We start from the raw sequence: 11,489 nt of genomic DNA on the forward strand, positions 1-11,489 counted from the left end.
CAAGGGTTGGCCAGTGGACCATTGCCATGACTACCGAGGTGCTTTTGAAACCAGATACCTGGTGCTGGATGTTCTGTCCCAGCTGGCACATCCCCAGTGGGTGGTGGGTCTCAACCAAGTCATTACCTGAAGGATCCAGCGAGAACTGTCACCTCTGCCCCTCTCCCCAGGAATGGGGCCCGAGGCGGGGCCTGCTGGGCAGCATTTGCCTCAGGAAGCAACCTTGTTCCACAACGATTATCTCAAAGGCTCTGTATGTCCTACAAGAGCACAATGGCCAGGACATCTTGAAGAGGCCAGAGGGGGACGTGTGATTTCTCCAATGGCTTGGTTAGAGATGGAGGTGGGAGGGTGGAGGGCCGGGGGAGGACCAGGGTCTGATTGGGGCGGGGGAGGGCGCTCTGACTCCCCTCTGCTCTGCTATCTCTCTCAGAGTTGCTGTTTCCTTCCTTGACAGTGTGAGTCCCCTGAGAACGGGACTTTGCATAGCCTCATTCATTCCATACCTTTGAGCCACAAGTACACATAACGTATTTAGTTGTTTTTTATTTTTATTCTTTTTTTTTTTTTTAACCAATTCCCATTTAATAAATAACCCTGAGAACCTTCTGGGTGTTGTTCCACTCCCGTGTCAAGCTGGGTCCCCACAGGAAACAGGTGGCACAGTGAGAGCAGGAGAACTACACACACCACTGTGTGCAGGGGCGGGGAATGGGTGGGGAACCATAGGGAGACCCTAGGCAGGGTGGACTCCACCCAAAGGAGAGACCCACGTGGAAGGGACACTTCAGGGGGGCCGAAACCCCCAGAAGCCCAAAGCCACTGCCTCCTGGCAGGCCTCCTACCTAACATGGTCCAGTGAAATACAGGATGACAAATGGTATTTTAGGGCCACTGTGTCTCCAGTGCCGCACAACACGTGCTTATAAGCAATGAAAATGTTCATTGCTTATCTCAGATTCAGGTTTAACAGGGTGTCCTGACTTCATTTGCCAAATCAGATGACCCCGCATTGAACCAATCCAACCAAAGCCAGAGGCCTGGAACCTTCCTTCTCTGGCCCGTGTATTTGATCAGCGTTTCTCAAAGGGTGGCCAGCGTCAGCCACGCAGCTTCCTGTATCCCCTCCAGCCCTGGTGAGTCCTGCCTTTTGGGGCTGGTCCCAGCCCAGCCCCAGCCCTGTCTGAGATGCCGGAGGACAACAGAGAAGCCAGTGGTTGGCTGATGGGCCCGCTCCCTGCATTTGGCCTAACGATTTAGAGGTTCCCTAGCTGGGTGGGATCTCAGAAAGCATCTGTGCCAACCCCCTCGTTTCACAGAAACTGAAACTCTTAGATGTTCGACTGGGCTGCAGATTTCATCACTGAGCATCAGAAAGGCAGGTGGCCAGCTTCCGGGCCCAAAGCCTCATCCACGGGGCGGTCCCACCTCTCCCAGGAGGTAGTGACTATGGCGTGGCCACCTGGCCCCTTCCTGCCCCCACCAAAAATAGTGGTAACAGTTTCACTCTGATCACGCCGGTATCCAAGCTCACAGCAGGGAAGACGAGCCACCCGAGAGCTCAGTCAGGGTTGTAGTGGCCCTGACATCGGACTCACCCCCCCACCCCCGCACCTGTCTTTCCCAGTCGGTGCTGGGCATGGCTGCAGCCACATCTACAGGGGCTGCCCTCACCTGACCTCCTGCATTTGTGCCCTGGAGCTTACCTTCCTCTGAATCAGCCTCAGGGGGCGACTCAGAGGACACCCGGGTTGCCTTTCCCACTGACACTTGTATTTCCCACAAAAACACTGTTTTTGACGGCGGTCAGAGAGGCCTCCCAGGGTCCCCAGCCACAGGCAAGGTGTCACAGGCTTTTTCATTTTGTGCCAATCTGATGGTGGCAAGGCAAGATCTTGCTGTGACTTTAACTCGTGCCCTTCTACGCACACACACGCACACTTGTGCACAACTCGTGCTTGTGCTTTCTATTGAAAGTTAGGATTTGTTCTTGCATAAGTTGTTTATATCCTTTCCTCAGTTTGGACTTTTTCTTCCAAAAGTTTGCAGAAGCTTGTTTTATATTACATTAGTCATTCACCTGTCATATGGATAATACATGTTTTCTTATTCTCATTTGTCTTTTGCTTTTGTGGGCATCTTAAAGGAAGGTGGTTGCAGGTTTTCCCTAGTCATGGATTTCTATATGTCTGTCTTTTTCCTTGTAGCTTTTGGGGTTCTTGTGCACATATCAGATACCTTTGTCAAATCTTAACATCTCCGATAGCTACTTCAGATATTTTGCCTTATAAACATGTATTCTCAAAGTATTCAGAATAAAAATTAAAATAGTTGAAATGTACATTCAGAAACCAACAGTGCAGCTGTCATCACTGTTCACAGGAAGTTCACCGAACTGAACTTGACCAGAGCCGTTCACAGTCACAATACATGGCCGAGAGGAAATGCCCAAACCTCATGAAATGCGTTTCATCAAAGGCTGGAGGACAAAGGAGGTTTTGTCTCTTGGCACTTAAAATTGGCCGCATCCCACAGGTAAGCATTTCCCTCTCGCCTGTGAAGGCCTCCATGAGGGGAAATCTTTGGGTAAATAGAAATGAGGCAATTCCAGTTCCCAAGTGAGCCCCCAGACAGCCATGTAACTAGCCCCTTATCAGCAGGGCTTAGGTTCCTGGTGTTTGCAGGTCCACGTGCCCCTCGAGCCTCTCTTCTAAGTGACCTGGAGGCTGCCCGCTGCCGCCTGGGCTGAACGATGGGGCCCTGGGTCCTTCTAACCATTTTCATGCATTTCTAGTATTTTCTTCCATTTCCTGCTTTTCACTTGGATCCTTGCCCTCCATTGCACTTCAGAACCACTGACTTCTGGTTTTCCTTGTGCCTCTTCTTTCTTGGCCCTGCCCGTCTTCCACTTGGGGCATCTTCCATGGGGTTTGCGCTGCCACTATCTCGGCCATCCCGTGCAGCCTCACAGATCACATCGGGGTCCTGACCCTACTCTCCTACCCCAGAGGCAGCCACCCTCGGGAGTTCGGTGTAACCCACTCCCTGGCACATTCTGAGACCTTTCCTGGAGGTGGAGGGAGACGAGCAGCCGTGCCCACTGCCCACTGTCACATGCTCTAAATTTCTCTAGATGCACCACGTGGTCCAGAGCCATCTCCTACCGGCTGCAGGACCCGATCTGTGGACGTTTGCCCCCAGGGCTCCTGGGTACCCAGCCGGGGAGTTCCTCCTTTGGTGCTGCTCTCTGGGACTCCCTGCCTACGTGTGAGCACGTCGCTAGAGGATCTGCCCGCATGCAGCACGCCTGCGCTCCAGCCACAGTGGTTGCTGAAATGACTGCCTGCCAGAGTCTCTGTGCGCCAAGCATCACCAGCACGTGGTGCTGGGAGAAGGATTGCTGTCTGCTACACGGATGGCAGCCAACTAGAACTGCACTGCTTTCTTGCTTGCTTTTCCTGGCTTAAAATTGAAGTTGCCCAGAAAAATCAAACATACAATTACCGTAGGATCCCGGAATCCTACTTGAAGGGGATCTCCCCACCAGAAGGGAAAGTGGGGCCTTGAAGCGATACTTGTCTCCCTGTGTTCACAGCAGCCTTATTCGCAATAACTAAAACATTTAAAACAACCCAAGTGTCCTCCGATGCATACCTGGATGAACAGAATGTGGTCCAGCCCCATAACGGAGTGTGATTCAGCCTTCAAAAGACAGCCGCTACACCACCACTGGACCAAGGTGTGATGGTCAGTGAGAGAAGCCAGACACAAAGACAGACACAGTATGACTCCACTTGTATGAGGTGCCTAGAGTCTTCAGACCCTAGACAGAGAGAGGAGGATGGGGAGGGGGCAGAGGCTGGGGAGGGGGAGTTAGAGTCTAATAGGAGTTTCCATTGGGGAAGATGGGCAGTTCTGGGGATGGACACACACCCACATGAACATACTTAGTGCCGCCAACCTGGACACTTAAAAATGGTCAAGATGCTACATTTGATGTTTGTTGTTTAGTTGCTAGGTCGTGTCCAAGTCTTTGCGACCCCATGGACTGTAGCTCACCAGACTCCTCTGTCCATAGGATTTCCCAGGCCAGAATACTGGAGTGGGTTGCCATTGCCTTTCTCCAGGGGACCTTCCAAACCCAGGGATCAAACCTGGCTCTCCTGTACTGGCAGGTGGATTCCTTAGCGCTGAGCCACCAGGGAAGCCCAAATTTGATGTTATCAGTACTTGATTACAGTTTCAAAATCCACATTGCTGTCTGCAGTTCAGGAGCTGGGACACCTTGCATACATTTTGTCAGCCTTCTGTGCCTCAGTTTCACCTCTCATATGAGCACTGGACAAGGTCACATAAAAGTAGGTCACAGGCTTCCCAGCAAGTCCAATTGTCAGAATCTGCCTGGCAATGCAGGGAACACGGGTTTCATCCCTGGTCAGGGAAGATCCCACATGCCACGGAGCAACTAAGCCTGTGAGCCGAAATTCTGGAGCCCACACACTCTAGAGCTTATGCCCCACAACAAGAGAAGCCACTGCACCACAATCAGAGAAAGCCCATGCAGCAACAAAGACCCAGTGCAGCCAAAAATAATAAATAAATCTTTAAAAAAAGAACAACAAACCCAGCAGATCAGAAAAGTGTCTGCACAGAACTGGGTGGTGTCCTGGCCACCCTTCCCCCCCGGGGCTGCGTCTCTCAGCAGCATTGTAGATGAGGAAACACATATCATTCCAGGGAGGATGGAGGCCTTACTGTCAAGGACAGTAAGTTGAGAGGAGGTAAATGACCTTCAGGTCCGAGGAGGTAGGAAGTGCCCAAGGTAAGACTTGCCCTGCTCTCGGCTGCTACGTTGGTCTTTGTAACTGGAGCCCTTGCTACCATGGCTTGGGAGCCAAATTTCGTTTGGAAAATACATTGAAAAATTCAGATCTGAATGACATACCATGTAATTCATGTTCTTTCGTGTTACTTTTGATAACTTTTTTTTTGGCCATGTGGCTTGTGGGATCCTAGTTCTGTGACCAGGGATCGAACCTGAGACCCCCCCCCACTGCACTGGAAGTGTGGAGTCTTAACCCCTGGACCACTAGAGAATGCCCCAATTCACACTGTTAATGTGTATGTTTCAGTGTGTTTAGTTCATTCACAGGGCTGTGCTGGGACAGGGGCTGATTTTCTGTTGAATTGTTGGAGGACTGGACACACCATTCCTACCACAATGCACAAGGTTTTTGATTTCTCAACATCCTCACCACCACTTGTTACTGATTCTTTTTTTTTTTTTTTTAATAATTTTTGACTGTAAGCCTCCTAGTGGGCGTGATACAGGGTCTCATTGTGGTTTGAACATACATGCTTAATTTCAGAACCCTCTAATCAGCGCTCTACTGTGTCATGGGGCACCTCAGCTTTTCCGGAGAACACCCTGACCTTGCCAGGCAGCCATCTGAAATGTTTATCATTTGCAACTCTTTGTTCTTGCCATTCAGATGGGCTTTCTTTCCAGATTGTTCTTCATAGTGTACAACCCAAACAGGTGGGGGAGCTGAGAGTGTGACATCCACAATGAGCTGAGCCAGCCCCACAGGGTGCGCGGGGGGCGGGGGGGGGCGGTGCTTCTGTGGTGGCCGACACAACAAACAACAGATGTCAACTCTGAGAACACTTCAGATAGTGGACTGTCAGAGATTATAGACATTGTCACACTGCATCCAAACCACAACTTCCAGGCATATGCTGTTTACTAGACACTCACCTAAAACATATGTCTGTGGAAAGATCACATGTGAGGGAAGGAGAAAAACAAGATCTACTTGGCACCTAAGAACCAAGAGGGAGCTGGTGTAGTTATATTAATATCAGACAAACCTACAACATTTTAGGAATATGTTAAAATAGTTTCAAAATATATAAAGCACAAATGGACAGAACTCCATGGAGAAATAGACACATCTAGCACCTTAGAGGGAGGTTTCCATGGGCTTTCCTTGAAGGTGTTGCAGGAAGGGGGACCCCTTCCAGGGCCCAAAACTAGGCTCTTGTCTAACACTCGGAAATGAATTGTCCGAGGAGACACATGTGCTGACAAAGCAAGAGATTTTATTGGGAAAGGACACCCAGGTGGAGAGCAGTAGGGTAAGGGAATACAGGAGAACTGCTCCGCCGCATGGCTCAGGTTTTATGGTGATGGGATTAGTTTCTGGGTGGTCTTTGGCCAATCATTCTAATTCAGAGTCTTTCCTGGTGGTGCACGCATCACTCAGCCAAGATGGATGCTAGCGAGACGGATTCTGGGAAGTGGATGGACACGCAGGTGTCTCCTTTCAACCTTTCCCGAACTCTTCCGGTTGGTGGTGGCTTATTAGTTCCGTATTCCTTATCAGGATCTCTTGTTATAAAACAACTCATGCAAATGGATACTATGGTTCCTGGACAGGGTGGGCGGTTTCAATCAGTGTGCTTCCCCTAACAACTCCCCCCTGAGAGACTTCATACTCAAGATACTTCTTGGGAATTGGGGCGGAGGTCTCTTTCTTCTGTAACTTCTTCCTGCTGTGCATGGGCATAGGCTTGCCTAGCAGAGCAGAAGTCTCTCTCTACCAGATCTAACTCAAGGTATTTTTGGCCTGAAACCAGCATTCACCCTTATAATAACAGCAATTTAGTTTGAAACTGATGGCCCCTCTCAGAGATGAAATAGACAGGGGCCAAACAGGAGACCTAACAGGATGGTCATCTCTGGTCCCCGGAAACAGAAGGCAACATTTGGGGTGAGGGTTGCAGGGTTTGTGACCCTTTTTGATTGGTTGGTGGTGAGGCAATAGAACTGTGCCCCAGGAATCTTGTGTTCAGTCTGAAGTTACCATCCTCCACCTGGGTGAGGGCTCAAAGACATTGTTATGCATATTTCTTTGAGTAGGAACCAGGACTCTGTCTGGAGGCTGCCTGGTCCAGGAACTAAGATCTCCCAAGATGCCTGGTGCAGCCAAAAAGAAAAAGACTTAGAACTACAGTAATAGAAAGAAGGAAATAATAAAACTGGTGGCTGACAGTGAAAGTGGTATTTAAAGTAAAATTTACAACTTTATGTGCTTACGTATCTGCATTATTTTTACTGAGCCAAAACATACTAAGTGTAACCACCGGAACTTTCCATACACACAGTGGAGGCGCCATCAAACTCAACCCCAAAGCAAACTCTCCAGATTCCTTTTGCAGTTCTAGACATTGGTATGAAAGGAAGGTCACAGTGACATCCATACCCGTATTGGCATGTTCATTCCTTTTTATCACTGAGCAGCAGTCTGTGATATGGAGGTCCCGCAGCTCCATCAATGGGCATTTATTTAGTTTGTTTCAAGATGGGGGATCATAGGAGAATAGCTGCCGTGGACATGCAGGTACAAGTCTTTGTATGGACTTGTGCATTCCTTGCTTTTTGCTACACACCTAAAAGGGGAATGGGCTTCCCTGGTAGCTCAGTTTGTAAAGAATCATCCTGCAATGCAGGAGACTCCGGTTTAATTCCTGGGTCAGGAAGATCAACTGGAGAGGGGATAGGCTACCCACTCCAGTATTCGTGGGCTTCCCCTGTGGCTCAGCTGGTAAAGAATCCGCCTGCAATGTGGGAAACCTGGGTTTGATCCCTGGGCTGGGAAGACTCCCTGGAGAAGGGAATGGCTACCCACTCCAGTATTCTGGCCTGGAGAATTCCATGGACTGTATAGTCCATGGGGTCGCAAAGACGACTGAGCGACCTGCACTGCACTTAGAGGGGGAATGGCTGGCTGAGGGGGGCTGGGTAGGTGAAGTTCAAGTTCGTAAGAAAAGTGGCTAGCCAGGGTTGCTCCGCGGTTGGCTCCACTCCCTTGCCGACACTTGGTATGACCAGTCTTTTTAGTGTTAGTCATTTTGGTGTGTGTGTGCACAGCCATGTCCTTGCAGTCTTCTCAGGCGTTTCCCCGGCGACCGACGAGGCTCAGCAGGAGGCGGGGGCGGGACTGTGCAAGGAAGAGGGAGGAGGAGGGAGGAGGAGGGAGGAGGCGGGAGGAGGCGGGAGGAGGCGGGAGGAGGCGGGAGGAGGCGGGAGGAGGCGGGAGGAGGCGGGAGGAGGCGGGAGGAGGCGGGAGGAGGCGGGGAGAGGCCCGCAGGGAGGAGCGCCGGCCCGCTGGCCCCAACCGCCGGACCCGCCGGCCGGCGCGGGGTGTCTTCCGCTTCTGAGCGGTGGCCTCGCCCAACCTCTCTGCCAGCTTGGCTACGGACACCTCCGACACTGACCCCAGAAGAAAGACAGCAAAAGGGGAGAGTTGTCAAATGCATCCTTTCTGGCTTTTCAGAAACGGGTCGTGCCACTGTATTCCAGAAAGTAAAGACAAGCTTCCAAGTGCATCTAATGAAACTGAAAGAACCTTCCTGAGAGTGGCACATAGGCCGACTCCCCGTGGTTCTCCCTCCCGGGCTCAGTTCCAAGAGTCCAGGCCGGGCGGGGTGCTCCATGGATACTTCTGGCCTGACTGACGGTCTGACCTGGTTTCCAGACTTGACAAAGAATCCCTACCCACCCCACCAAAAACAAACACACCACAAAGAAAACCTCAGATTCTTTGCACCGAAATATTGGTGCACAGTTCAAAAATTAAAAATTAGCTAAGACAATCCAAAAGCAGATTCAGAAATGAATATACCATAACCTGGGGCTTCCCTGGTGGCTCAGCAGTAAGGAATCTGCCTGCCAATGCAGGACATGTGGGTTCGATCCCTGGGTCGGGAACATCCCCTGGAGAAGGAAATGGCAACCCACTCCAGTATTCTTGCCTGGAGAATCCCATAGACAGAGGAGCCTGGCGGGATATGGTCCACGGGGTCGCAAAGAGCTGGACACGACTCAGCGACTATGTGACTACACAATGCCATAACCAAGTGGAGTTCATTCCAAGAGTGAAGAGGTGATTCAACTACAAATGATGTTACTATAATTAGCAATATTAATACATCCAAGGAGGAAAACATGACATCAGTAGATCTCAAAAGCGTATTTGAAACAATTCCACCCAAAAGAATGGAAAGTGGGGATTGGGACAGGTACTTATACATCAGTGTTCACAGATGAGTGGACAAAGTGTGGTAGAGACACACAGTGGAGTGTCCTTCAGCCTTAAAAAGGAAAGAAATTCTGATACATATTTCAACACGGACAAACCTTGAAAACATTATGCTGAGTGAAATAACCCAAGACACAACTGGACAAAGAGTGTATGATCTATGGTATGGGGTCCCTAGTGCAGCCCAGCTCACAGAGGCAGAAGGCAGGATACTGGGTGCCAGGGCCTGGGCACTGGGAGGGGACAGAGCTTCAGTTGGGGAGATGGAGAGAGCTCTGGGGATGGATGGTGGTGATGGCTGCACACGAGTGTGAATGATCTGAACTTCAATACCACTGACCTGGACAGTTCAAAGTGGTCAAAATGGTAATTGTTAAAAAAAAATCAGTTCACTTAATAACACAGGAATTGAAATAGATGGCGTTCCAGTTCGCTATCCACCCCAGAACGGTGGCTTAAAGCAACACCAAAGGTCCATTTGGCTGGTGGGTCCAGATCACAGGCAGGGCTCATCTTTGTTCTATGTGGTGTCAGCTGGGGCCAGCCCACTGAGGGCTGGGCATCTTTGCCAAGATGCCGCGTGGGCAAGTGGGTGCTGGATGGTCCCTCTGCACACGTGCCCCTCTGGGTCACCCCCCTCACAGTGTGGGACCTGTGAGGGTGATCCTCGCAAGAGATGGACTTCGCTTTGGATGTTACTAATTTCTTCTGCCAGACCCCATCTAGTCAAGGCAGTCATAAAGGCCCGCCAAGGGCCAAGGGGACTCTACCTTCTGATGAGGGAGTGGAAATGTTCTGGAAGAGCAAATGGTGTGGGGAGTATCACTCCAGCCATTGTTGGAAAGTTAAATCTGTGATAGAGGCTAGCTTCAAAAGCTGATATATGATACATATGCATGCGTGCCAAGTCACTTTCATCATGTCTGACTCCATGCGACTCTATGGACTGTATAGCCAGCCAGGCTCCTCAGTCCATGGGATCCTCCAGGCAAGAACACTGGAGTGGGTTGCCATGCCCTCCTCATGATATATATATATCTCAAGCCAAAAGGCTAGATGAGTTACTGTCTGGATCCTTCACTCTGGGGAATAATTTTGAGGATTAATCTGGGTTGTTTTGTTGTTCAAGTCGTGTCTGGCTCTTTGCGACCCCATGGACTGCAGCATGCCAGGCTCCTCTGTCCTCCACCTCCATCCAGGAATCCATCCACCCTGCGTTTGCCTTCTTTCTCACCTCTCAGCCCTGCTGACCCCACAGCTCTTGCTGCTGGGGGTCCCTCAGTAAGACATACTTCTGGGTAGAAGTCAGTGAGAAAGCCCACCTGACACCCACCATCTCATCACTTTAAGTCCCAGGGGGAGGCGGCTTCCCCCACACTGCAGCAGCTTTTGACCTGCTCAGGCGTGAACCACAACTACAGTCACCCAGCCTCTTAGCTCCCGGTGCTTCTGCTATGGCAGGAAATTCTTGTCTAGGACGTAAAAGTTGTAAATAACTTTATTGCTGATTTCAGGAGCTTCCTCAAAATCCATTTATCCAAACATGGCCTTCTTTAACCAGCCCTCATCAGGGTGATGGCCTCCAACCGAGCATCACAGCCCCGGCTTTGCAGAGGGCCCTTGTTCTTGTAGTTACCTTCAAAGCCCTGGCTCAGCAGGGTCCACGAGTCCTGAGTCAGGTTGGCTCCATCCCCATCAGATCCCATCATTAAAAGTCCAGCCTTACAGCAGACTCAAAAAATCTAATTAAAAACATCTCACCCCTGACCTGGCCCTTCCAAGAAGTCTCTAAGGCTCTGACAAGGTCATGGTCTCTCTCAGTGCAGGCTGAAGTGATTTTGGCCTGGCCTGACCAAGAATCATCTTGGTGACTTCACAGGGGAGTGAGTGGGCGCCAACAGGGGCCTAGGGGTCTTAACTTGTGAAATCTGACACCAACATCCTTTCCTAGTCCCTTGTTACATCACACTGGGAACAAACAGACCATCCTGTCCCCAAGACAAACAATTCTGGGACTGGGCATCCTTTCCCACTGCGTTGTCAAACTGGGAACAGAGCAGAGTACACGAGCTTCTGGCTCCAGGACAAACTTGGTCCAGGAAGGTAAGACTGTAACCCAACCCTAGGTGAAGACCCAACCCTAGGCTGTGTCCACCAATCAATCCACAGTGACCATGTCATACCCTTGGCTTGCCCCCAGATTCCCACCTGGATATCACTGCGCACTTTCCTGGCTCCGAGTCTTTTTTCTAGGTTCCTCGGTCGAGGTGGTGTCCTTCCTCATCGCCTTTGCACTGAGTCCAGTAAACTCAGCTTTGCCAGATCAAAAGGTTTTGCCTGTGGTCTTTGAGGTGTCTGCTGCCAACAGCTGCAATTGGGAAAAGG

At 50.5% G+C, this 11,489-nt stretch overlaps 1 long non-coding RNA gene across 1 annotated transcript; it reads left to right on the forward strand.

Annotated features, from left to right (window-relative positions):
* The first annotated feature begins 996 nt into the window (after positions 1 to 996).
* LOC133242807 (uncharacterized) lies at positions 997 to 3,631 on the forward strand. The gene is made up of 3 exons (XR_009734899.1): positions 997 to 1,136; positions 2,383 to 2,535; positions 3,134 to 3,631. It is a non-coding gene; the product is annotated as an uncharacterized LOC133242807 (long non-coding RNA).
* Positions 3,632 to 11,489: the final 7,858 nt, after the last annotated feature.

This window comes from Bos javanicus, chromosome X (assembly GCF_032452875.1).
Source record: "Bos javanicus breed banteng chromosome X, ARS-OSU_banteng_1.0, whole genome shotgun sequence".
NCBI classification, from domain to species: domain Eukaryota; kingdom Metazoa; phylum Chordata; class Mammalia; order Artiodactyla; family Bovidae; genus Bos; species Bos javanicus.